The following is an 11,438-nucleotide window of genomic DNA, read 5'->3' as shown; positions in this document are numbered from 1 at the left end:
TGATTTTTAATAATTTTAATGATTTTTTCTTTTGTTAAAGCAGCTTTATTGAGGGGTAATTTACATACCACAAAATTCCCTCATTTTAGACCTACAACTCAATACTTTTTATTAAATTACAGAATTATACAGCCATCACCACAATCTAATATGAAACATTTCCACCATTCCAAAAAGAAATCTCATGCCATTTGTGTTCATCTCCATTCCCACCACCAACCCCAGGGAACCACAAATCTTCTTTTTCTCCCTACCCTTATTCTAGCTTGGAACAAAGGTCAACACTATTGGGCTTACCTGGTGGCGCAGTGGTTGAGAGTCCGCCTGCTGATGCAGGGGACACAGGTTCATGTCCCAGTCCGGGAAGATCCCACATGCCACGGAGCGGCTGGGCCCGTGAACCATGGCCACTGAGCCTGCGCGTCCGGAGCCTGTGCTCCACAACGGGAGAGGCCACAGCAGTGAGAGGCCCACGTACTGCAAAAAAAAAGGTCAACACTATTAAGAAAAATATTAATTAAATATTAATATTTTAAAATACAAGACTTAAAAAAATTTACAAAGAAAATCAGTTATATATTACTCTAAATGATCACTCAAAGTAGAAGGTGTAATATTGATGTTAAACCAAACCGACAATAGTGATTAAACCTTGCCAACGAAAGCTCATTATTCAGACAACATTTAGTAATAGGTCATAATGCAAATTCTCCTTTGAAAAAGATAAATATATATGTATACATGTGTTATTCTTCTAAATTTGTGTAACTCTTTACATTTTATAAGTAAAAAATGTTTTTGTTTAAAAAAAAGAAAATCAGTTATAAACACAATTGTCAAATCATTTTAATAATATGATATGGTGAAATATGTGCTTTATTACTAATGAATTAAATAACAAGATCTAGTGTTGGCTCCAATAACGACTATAATTTTAAAGTAATGATGAGTATTAGTGATAATTTGAGTATCTGCAACAAGTATGATATGAAAGAAAGATGATTTCTTTTTTTTTACTAGTCTAAATGGAATAGTTTTTATTGAGTGAAAAATTCTTTAAATTCTATGATGCTTTACAATTTTCAAAAGTTTCACACACATAATTTAATATAATCCCTTTTTATTTCCACTACCCTTATCTTGCCCCTTCCCTCCTCCTTCTCCCCACTGATAGCCACTAGTTCATTCTCTATAAGATGGCCATGATTTTACTGAAGTATTTACAGGTAAAATAACATACTCTCTGGTATTTGCTTCAAAATACTTTAGCTTTAAAAGGGGACTGGAGAGAGTGGTGGGCTGGGATGGCCCCGCCGGGGCGAGTGCGGTGCTCTGGTACGAGATGTTCAAAGAACACTGTAGGAAGAACACACTCCACGAAAGATACCCTCCTCTACACAGCACTCTATATATGCTGATGAGGAAGAATTCTCCAAACACTGCGGATCATCTATCCCCTCAACTCCTCAAGGAAAAGAAGCACAAAGAAGTTTGGACACTTCTGAAATTGAAGCAAGTGAAAACGAGTCTGTAAAAATTAGTGCAAAAAAGCCAGGAAGAAAACTCAAGTCCATTAGTGATGAATCTGAAAGCACTGAAGAAAGTGATATAAGAAGAAAAGTTAAACCAGCAGACAACATAATACACGACAACATGAAGCTGTTTCAGCTACAGCATCTTCAGAACTTTCAGAGAAACCAGCTGAATCAGTCACTCCTAAAAAGATAGGACCCCTTAATGCTGAGCTCTCTGTTGAAAAAGAGACCCTGGCAACAGAAAGTCAACTGAAAACTCAGAAAAAGATGTTTTGTGGCAAAAGGAAGAAACCAAGAAGTGAAGTCACAGATTTGGATACTTCTGACTATGTACCTATTTGGTGTTTAAAAGAAAACCAGTGACATCATGGAGTTAGATGTTGTTTTGTCTGCATTTGAGAGCATCCCCTTAGAGTATAAACAAAAAATAGACTCAGAATTTGTAAGGAAGCCATCAACAAATTTCATTCTAATTTGAAAGAAGAACTCATCGAACTGCTTAAAGAAATCCAGATGTTGAAAACTCTGAAAAGGAAGAACGCTAAGATGATCTCAGATATCGAAAAGAAAAGGCAACTTTTGTCTTTTTGTGTTTGTTTTTTTCTAATTTCTAACTTGCCTTTTATTTTTCTTTCTTTGTTTCTATTTGGCTGCATTGGGTCTTCGTTGCTATGCACAGGCTTCAGTAGTTGTGGCTCGTGGGCTCTAGAGCGCAGACTCAGTAGTTGTGGTGCACAGGCTTAGTTGCTCTACAGCATGTGGGATCTTCCCAGACCAGGGCTCAAACCCATGTCACCTACACTGGCAGGCAGATTCTTAACCACTGCACCACCAGGGAAGCCTGGGAACCCATTTTTAAAAGGTAGAATTTAAGACATCCAGTTCCCTTTAGCATTTTCTCACAAGCATGAGTAGTGATATGACCAACATTTCTAGGATCTATGTAATGAGCTGCAGCCAATAGAATAGCCTCGTTTCTGTTTCATCCAAATTCTGCAGTTTACTCAGTTATTGCCTGTGGCTCCTTGCATAAATAGATCTGGGGATATTTGTCTCCAGTTAAATTATTTTATGAAACTTGAAATTACCTTCAGTATTAGTGTTATCTTTCTTTGAGAAATCAACTGCCAAATAACAAAAAAAATTTTAGCTAAACCTCATCTTACTTACAGATTTCAGCCAGAAAAGGGTTTTCCACATTTAGTACCAACCCTACCCACCTGTTCTCTATCCCTTTTGTAGATAGAACCCATAAAAGGTAAAATCCAAGTACTCTATGAAGAAATAATGTATTCTAAAGAGAAATAGACTCACAGACATAGAAAACAAACTTATGGTTACCAAAGGGGAAAAGGGTAGGGAGAGGGATAAATTAGTAGGAGTTTGGGATTAACAGATACAAACTACTATATGAAAAATAGATAAATAACAAGAACCTACTTAAAGCACAGGGAACTATATTCTATATCTTGTAATAACCTATAATGGAAAAGAGTCTGAAATTTATATATATATGTATAACTGAATCATTTTGCTGTATACTTGAAACTATCACAACATTGTAAATCAACTAACTATATTTCAATTAAAAAAAAAGAAATAATGTATTCTCCATGAAAATTCTACGTACATAAATTCTTTGGTCCTTCCCTTTTTTTCCCTCACAGATATAGCGGAAGCCCAGAGATGTTTAGATCTTCTCCCTTCGTCTGCGGTTACCTTCATGGTTGCTTGTGATTGAAAGCTTTCCAAAACCCACTTGGGCCTCTGAGCAGCACTCCAGCAACTGCACGTTAACCTGAGTAACTAGAGACTACAGCTAACAGACCTCACACCTGTGTTTTCCCCACTGCCAGCCTTTCACACCCACACCTTGTTACTAAAGCAATTTAAAGAACTGTATTCTGAAAAGAAATTTTTTTACATGTTATTTTTCCTTTCTAGATGTCTCACTTCAATTAGATAGGACATTGTTCTCCCCTTACCAGGCTGATTAACCCCTGGTGCTGCCCTATCTGTGTATGTGTGTGCTCCACTTTTCCATTTATCAGCCTTTGGTTGCACTTATCCACTGACCTGTCTATTGCTCCTTCTAGACAAAGAGTTTCTTCAAGGCAAGGGTCATCTCTCACATGCTTCTAAATCACTAAGCATCTGACACAATGCCTGGTGCACAGGAAATATTCAAAAATTGGTGATGAACACATGGCCCATACTACATTCTGTCCAGTGGGTAAAACCACGTCTGACACCTAAGTATTTCCACGTCAGCTTTGCTATTCTTAACTTCAATAACTGCTATGTGCCTAAATATGGATATAAAGTACATATTTATATTGCTCAGTTGGCCCTTTCCATCTGTCTTCTGTTCTAGGAAATTTCCTTTATTTCTCTGAGTATATCCTTCATTCCAGTTCTCATTCCAAGAGACTACCTTTTCTCCTAAAACTCCCATTAATTGAATGTTACACCTTCTAAATCTGTCCTCTCTCTTTCTCTCTCTCTTTCTCTCTCTCTCTCCTGACATCATAGTCATACTTTCCATTTTTTATCTCTTTGTGCTGTTTTCTAAGAGAAGTTTCTTCAGCTTGGGTTCTCAGTGGTATCCACTGGTTCATCTATTAAATTTTTTCCGATACTATATTTCTAACTTACATGCAGTGAAATGTGCAGATTTTAAGTATAGAGTTTGATGAATTTTAACAAATGTATATATCCACCTTTATATCCAAGAACTCAATTTATTACCCACAGATCCATGCTGAAAGAATGATGAGAAAACAAACTTCAGAAAAAAGAAAATAAATCTCAGAGGAATAGATAAATGCATGAACTATTAGAAAAATTTATTCTTAAGTCTAAATAATTGTTTGTTAAAATATTCAAAATAATCTGAAACTAGAATTCAAGTTGAAATCAAGATGGGAGATGGAGAGGGACTTCCCTGGTGGTCCAGTGGTTAAGACTCCATGCTTCCACTGCAGGGGGCATGGGTTCAATCCCTGGTTGGAGAAATAAGATCCCACATTTCATGGGGCATGACCAAAATAAAATGTGCAAATAAAAATGTGTTTAAAAAAAAGATGGGGGGCTTCCCTGGTGGCACAGTGGTTGAGAGTCCGCCTGCCGATGCAGGGGACACGGGTTCGTGCCCCGGTCCAGGAGGATTCCACATGCCACGGAGAGGCTGGGCCCGTGAGCCATGGCCGCTGAGCCTGCGTGTCCGGAGCCTGTGCTCCACAACGGGAGAGGCCACAACAGTGAGAGGCCCGCGTACTGGAAAAAAAAAAAAAAAGATGGGAGGTGGAGAAAAGAGAGGAAGCAGAAGACATAAAAGCATGCTACATTTTTTGTATTGTTTAATGGAAGGCTACAGAGATACTACTTTACTGCAGACATTAGAACAATGCATTTAATATGGAGACACAAAAGACCCCAAATAGCCAAAGCAGTCTTGAGGGAAAAAAACGGAGCTGGAGGAATCAGACTCACTGCCTTCAGACTATACTACAAAGCTACAGTAATCAAGACAATATGGTACTGGCACAAAAACGGAAATATAGATCGAGGGAATAGGATAGAAATCCCAGAGATAAACCCACACACCTATGGTCAACTAATCTATGACAAAGGAGGCAAGGATATACAATGGAGAAAAGACAGTCTCTTCAATAAGTGGTGCTTGGAAAACTGGACAGCTACATGTAAAAGAATGAAATTAGAACACTCCCTAACACCATATACAAAAATAAACTCAAAATGGATTAGAGACCTAAACGTAAGACTGGACACTATAAAACTGTTAGAGGAAAACATAGGAAGAACATTCTTTGACATAAATCACAGCAAAATCTTTTTTGATCCACCTCCTAGAGTAATGGAAATAAAACTAAAAATGAACAAATGGGACCTACTGAAACTTAAAAACCTTTGCAAAGCAAAAGAAACTACAAGCAAGGTGAAAAAACATCCCTCAGAATGGGAGAAAATATTTGCAAACGAATCAACAGACAAAGGATTAATCTGCAAAATGTATAAACAGCTCATGCAGCTCAATATTAGAAAAACAAACAACCCAATCAAAAAAATGGGCAGAAGACCTAAATAGATATTTCTCCAAAGAAGACATACAGATGGCCAAGAAGCACATGAAAAGCTGTTCAACATCACTAATTATTAGAGAAATGCAAATCAAAACTACAATGAGGTATTACCTCACACCAGTTAGAATGGGCATCATCAGAAAATCTACAAACAAATGCTGGAGAGGATGTGGAGGAAAGGGAACCCTGTTACACTGTTGGTGGGAATGTAAATTGATACAGCCAGTATGGAGAACAGTATGGACGTTCCTTAAAAAACTAAAAATAGAATTACCATATGACCTAGCAATCCCACTACTGGGCATATACCCAGAGAAAACCATAATTGAAAAAGACACATGCACCCCAATGTTCATTGCAGCACTATTTACAATAGCCAGGTCATGGAAGCAACCTAAATGCCCATCAACAGACAAATGGATAAAGAAGATGTGATACATATATACAATGGAATATTACTCAGCCACAAAAAAGAATGAAATTGGGTCATTTGTAGAGACGTGGATGAGTCTAGAGACTGTCATACAGAGTGAAGTAAGTCAGAAAGAGAAAAACAAATATCGTGTATTAACACATATATGTGGAACCTAGAAAAATGGTACAGATGAACCGGTTTGCAGGGCAGAAATTGAGACACGGATGTACAGAACAAGTGTATGGACACCAAGGGGGTAAAGTGGCGGGGTGGGGGGGTGATGAATTGGGAGATTGGGATTCACATGTATACACTAATATGTATAAAATGGATAAGTAATAAGAACCTGCTGTATAAAAAAATAAAATAAAATTGAAAAAAAATAACAACACATTTAAGTGTGCATGTTAAAATCTAAAAGTAATCATAGTAGAGTAATGAAAAAGTGGACACCACATCAGAGCAGTTTGGTAAGGCCATTGTGAGAAGGTACTACTTGAGCTAAGACCCAAAGGGTGAGAAGGGTCCTGTGATGCAAAGATCTAGGGAAAGCATATTTTAGGCAGAGGAAATAGCATGTGCAAATGTCTGGAGGCAGCAAAAGGATTGGTGTGTTTGAGAACCAGAGAGGAGCCCAGTATAGCTGGAGCGCCAAACAAGAGTGAGAAAGAAGCACTTAGATCTGAAAGGTAAGAAAGAGTCAGACCATGCGAGGCCTTTACACAATGTTAAAGGGTTTGGATTTTATTCTAATTTTTGAGGGGTGACCCTGAAGTGAGTTTTGTTTGTTTGTTTTATTGACATATAGTTGATTCACAATATTATATACATTTCAGGTGTACAACATAGTGATTCACAATTTTTAAAGGTTATAGTCCATTTAAAGTTATTGTAAAATATTGGCTGTATGCCCTGTGTTGTACAATATATCCTTGTAGCTTATTTACTTTATACATGGTAGTGTGTACCTGTTAATTCCCTCCCCTTATCTTGTCCCCTCCCCCTTCCCTCTCCCCACTGGTAACCACTAGTTTGTTCTCTATTATCTGTGAGTCTGTTTCTTTCTTGCTGTATTCACTAGTTTGTTTCATTTTTTTTAGATTCCACATATAAGTGATATCATAGAGTCTTTGTCTTTCTCTTGCATTTCTCTGATGATTAGCATCTTTTCACATGCCTGTTAGCCATCTGCATGTCTTCTTTGGAAAAATGTCTATTCAGTTCTTCTGCCCATTTTTTAATTGGGTTGTTTGTTTTTTTGATATCAAGTTATGTGAGCTGTTTATAGATTTTGGATATAAGCCCCTTATCAGTCATATCATTTGCAAATATTTTCTCCCATTCAGTAGGTTGTCTTTTCATATTGTTGATGTTTTCCTTTGCTGTGAAAAAGCTTTTAAGTTTAATTAGGTCCCATTTGTTTATTCTTGTTTTTGTTTCTTTTGCCTTTGAAAACAAAAAAAAATATTGCTACAGTATATGTCAAAGAGTGTTCTCCTTTGTTTCTTCTAGAAGTTGTATGGTTTCAGGTCTTACATTTAGGTCTTTAATCCATTTTGAGTTTATTTTTGTTTATACTATTAGAGAATGTTCTAAATTCATTCTTTTACATGTAGCTGTCCAGTTTTCCTAGCACCATTTGTTGAGGAGACTGTCTTTTCTTCATTGTACATTCTTGCCTCCTTTGTCATAGATTAATTGACCATAAGTGAATGTGTTATAAAATCATTATGGAGAACAAGTTTCAAAGAAAGAAAAGTGGAATCCAAGAGGCTAAGTCAGAGGTGATGGAGATTGGATTGGGAAATGGCAATGGAGATAGAAATGAATGGATCGGGGGAAAATTTTAGAGGGAACACTGACAGCCCCTGGTGGTGATGGGCTGGACATGAGGGTGAGGGAAAGGAGAAAGTTAAAGATGATTCCCAGGCTTCTGGGTTTTACAATCAGGTGAATTGTTTTTATAGTTGGGTAAATGGTTTCTATAATTGAGTGAGTGGATTTTATAATTGTGTGACCCTTACTGAGTTGGGAAAGTAATTTGTCTGAGAAGAGAACAAGGAGTGAAGACCACAGGCCTCCTTTACATGCATCCAGATGCCCTTTTAGATGCCCACGTGTAGGTGTCTGTCCACAAACCTGGGGTTCTTTTTTTTTTATTGAAGTATAGTTGATTTACGATGTTATGTTAGTTTCAGGTATACAGCAAAGTGATTCAGTTATATATGTGTATCTATATTTTTTATATATAAATATATATACATATATATTCTTTTTCAGATTATTTTCCATTATAGTTTTTTATAAGATATTGAATATAGTTCCCTGTGTTATACAGTTGGACCTGTTGTTTATCTATTTCATACATATTAGTGTGTATCTGCTAATTCCAAACTCCTCCTTTATCCCTCCCCTACCCACATTCCCCTTTGGTAACCATAAGTTTGTTTTCTGTGTCTGTGAGTTTATTTCTGTTTTGTAAATAAGTTCATTTCTATCATTTTTTAGCTTCGACGTATAAGCAATTCCCATGTGTTCCTCTACCAACATGGAAACATCAACTTTTATTTCCCTGAATACCAAACTACATTCTTATGAGCTCTGAACACACAGAGTACAAGATACTCTGTTCATTTGGTAGAAATGGCATTCCTCCCCCAAAAGGCACTAATATCTTTACCGGGGGTTGATGCACAAACTTGAATAGAAAAAATGATTTCCACAACATCCACCTGAAGTTTAGCACTTCCTTCAATTCTGAATATTGGCAAAAAACTGCAGTATTATTTGCTATACCTGTGACTGTGTTACAAATACAATTACAAATATTTTCCTATCACGTCAGAGGTGTTCCAAGTATCTCAAAATGTTATTTATGCTCATCATTACTTTGAAATATGCCAGTTATTTGACCTGACACTAGATCTTTTTATTTAATGTGCTATTAAATAATATGATATTTAATATCACAATATTTTAAAGATTTGATAATTTTTTTCAGTATAATTGGTTTTCTTTGTAATCCCATGCATTTTATTTTATGCATTTAAAAAACATTATTCTGAGAAGAAACCCACAAGGTTCATCAGACTCTAAAGTTTGTCAAGTGCTTAAAACATGCCCAGTTCCTATTAGCACTACGTAAGTTTTAATTAAACAAATAAATTTCATGGGTTACTGGTGGGAGGGGGTTACAGAGTCATGGACTGGGAAGGCTAGGAATGGAGAAAAGCAAGTGTAAAAGGAAACAGGAAAAATGTAATTTCACTAAATAAAATCCCAATATGTGTGATATGATCCCACTAATGCCTGTTTATATAATTTTATGCTTATTTATAAAGCAAAATTGTAAAACAATGGACAAATTTTAAATCTCATAAGTGTTGGAAGTCATTTTCCTAACACTGTCTTCAGAGTTCAAAGATAAAATAATAAAAAGCCAGAGTTAAGGCATCTGCAGAAAGACCAAGCATAGCAAATTCATCCACTGAGACTATATACCCTGCCTTTCTCTGATTGTAGAACCAGTCCCAAGTTACTGAATTTCAGGAAATTTTCATTAAAAAGTAAGACAGGTGAGAATTTAAAGAAAACATTATCATCTGTTCTGTGAAAATCTCTTTCAAAACACTTACGGTTTCTTGGCAGTTCACTTGAGAACAACAAAAAAGAGGCAAATAATGTGTTGTAAGATATATTATGAGAAAGCCAGGCCACACCTTCAGAGTCCACCAGGGTCCTTCCCCAGGATCCCCATCACCCGCAGACCTCCTGGCATGGGTGACGCTCTCTGATCTCGCCATGTCTGAGGACTATTCCCTTTCAGTCAGTTAAGTCCAAAGTGAGCCTCAGTCTTTCCAGGTTATCCTTCTTGCAAAGAGGAGAGTCATAGGTTACCAGGGGTCCCCAACCCCTGGGATCTAATACTTGATGATCTGAGGTGGAGCTGATGTAATAATAATAGAAATAAAGTGCACAATAAATGTAATGCACTTGAATCACCCCGAAAGCATCCCCAACCCACAGTCCTTGGAAAAACTGTCTTCCACGAAAACGGTCCCTGGTGCCAAAAAGGTTGGGGACTGCTGGACCATTATACTGTAGGCACCATCCACTAAGCTTCCATCTACCCTCAATCCATTTTTCTTACTGAAGCCAAAATCATTGTTTCTAAACACAAATGTGATTCTCTCAAACTCTCCCTCCAAAAACCTTTTAGTCTCCCCCATTTCTCTCTGGATCTGGACAAAACTCCTTCATGTGGCTCCAACGCCCTGTGCGGTCTCACCTGAGCCCACCTCTCCAGCCTGACTCACCACCATGTTCCCTGCATCTGTGCTCTGCACACTCGGCCCTCCTGTCCCCTGACCTCCCTGAGCCTCCCTCTCCTTGGGGCCCTTTGCATGTGCTCATGCCTGTGACTGGAATGTCCTCCCACCTCCTCACCAAGGTAGAGCCTGTGAATCTTTGAGACCCAACCTCCATCCCAGTTTCTTCATACTTTAGCCTCTCTGAGATTAGAGTGTGTCCTACAAGTGAGTGGAGTCTTGTGAGTACTGTTGGCCCGGATGCAAGTCAATTCTTCCAACAGTTTGCCTCTGCCAGTCATCTCAGGGAATTACCAGTCTGAAGTCACTTTAAATTCTCTCCTTGAGTTTTGGGACATATTACTGATGTGAATTCAGATGGAGAACGCTTAAGCACTGACTTGACGTTGAAATTCTCGAGAGAGTTTTCTTTTCCTCCATCAGCTCAGTGCCGACATTGAGACAAGTAAATTTCCTTGCTGTCCCTTTCCGTGAGATCATTTATTTCTCACTTGCCCTTTTATTGCGGGGGGCATCCCAGCTTCATGTGGAGGTTCCCTTTTAGGAATTCCCTTGTGGATGAGTTTTTTCTCAGTGGTACATAGAATAACCATGCATCATATAAAAACTGCCTCTTAAGTTTCGATGAAATACAGAGGTTCAAATTCCCCAGTTAGAGGCTTTCCTGGTATTCTGTATGGCTCCAGTCTTCCCACCCGTCACAGCGTAACTTCAGCTTTGTTTCTATGTGTGGTTAAATCTACCTCCCTTTCTAAACTGTAAGCTCTGTGAGGACTGAGACATGAGACTATATTTTTTTCATCGTGGCAATTCTAGAGTCTTCTAAATATTTTTCCAGCTCATACACCCTTTGAGCTACTTCATGCAGTTCTGGGAACAGAACTGTGGCAGATTCAAAGCCCAAACTGGGGCCATGATTTCCATGTTCTTGGTACATGGAGGCTTTCTACTTTCTGCAGATTAGAACCTCCCAAAGTTTCCCAGCTTGGCTAGAACTTACTGTTCACTCCTCAAACCCGAATCCCCTGAAAGCTAAGTTCTCTCCTTTGTCAGTTAA

At 38.0% G+C, this 11,438-nt stretch overlaps 1 pseudogene across 1 annotated transcript; it reads left to right on the top strand.

Annotated features, from left to right (window-relative positions):
* The first annotated feature begins 1,139 nt into the window (after positions 1 to 1,139).
* Positions 1,140 to 3,272, top strand: LOC307187031 (centromere protein U-like; annotated as a pseudogene). The gene is made up of 2 exons: positions 1,140 to 2,107; positions 3,203 to 3,272. The product of its transcript is annotated as a centromere protein U-like (transcript).
* Positions 3,273 to 11,438: the final 8,166 nt, after the last annotated feature.

The sequence above is a fragment of the Stenella coeruleoalba genome (assembly GCF_951394435.1).
Source record: "Stenella coeruleoalba genome assembly, chromosome: 5".
Lineage (NCBI taxonomy): Eukaryota > Metazoa > Chordata > Mammalia > Artiodactyla > Delphinidae > Stenella > Stenella coeruleoalba.
Note: the sequence above shows the minus strand (reverse complement) of the source record. Positions and strands in the feature narration are given on the sequence as shown.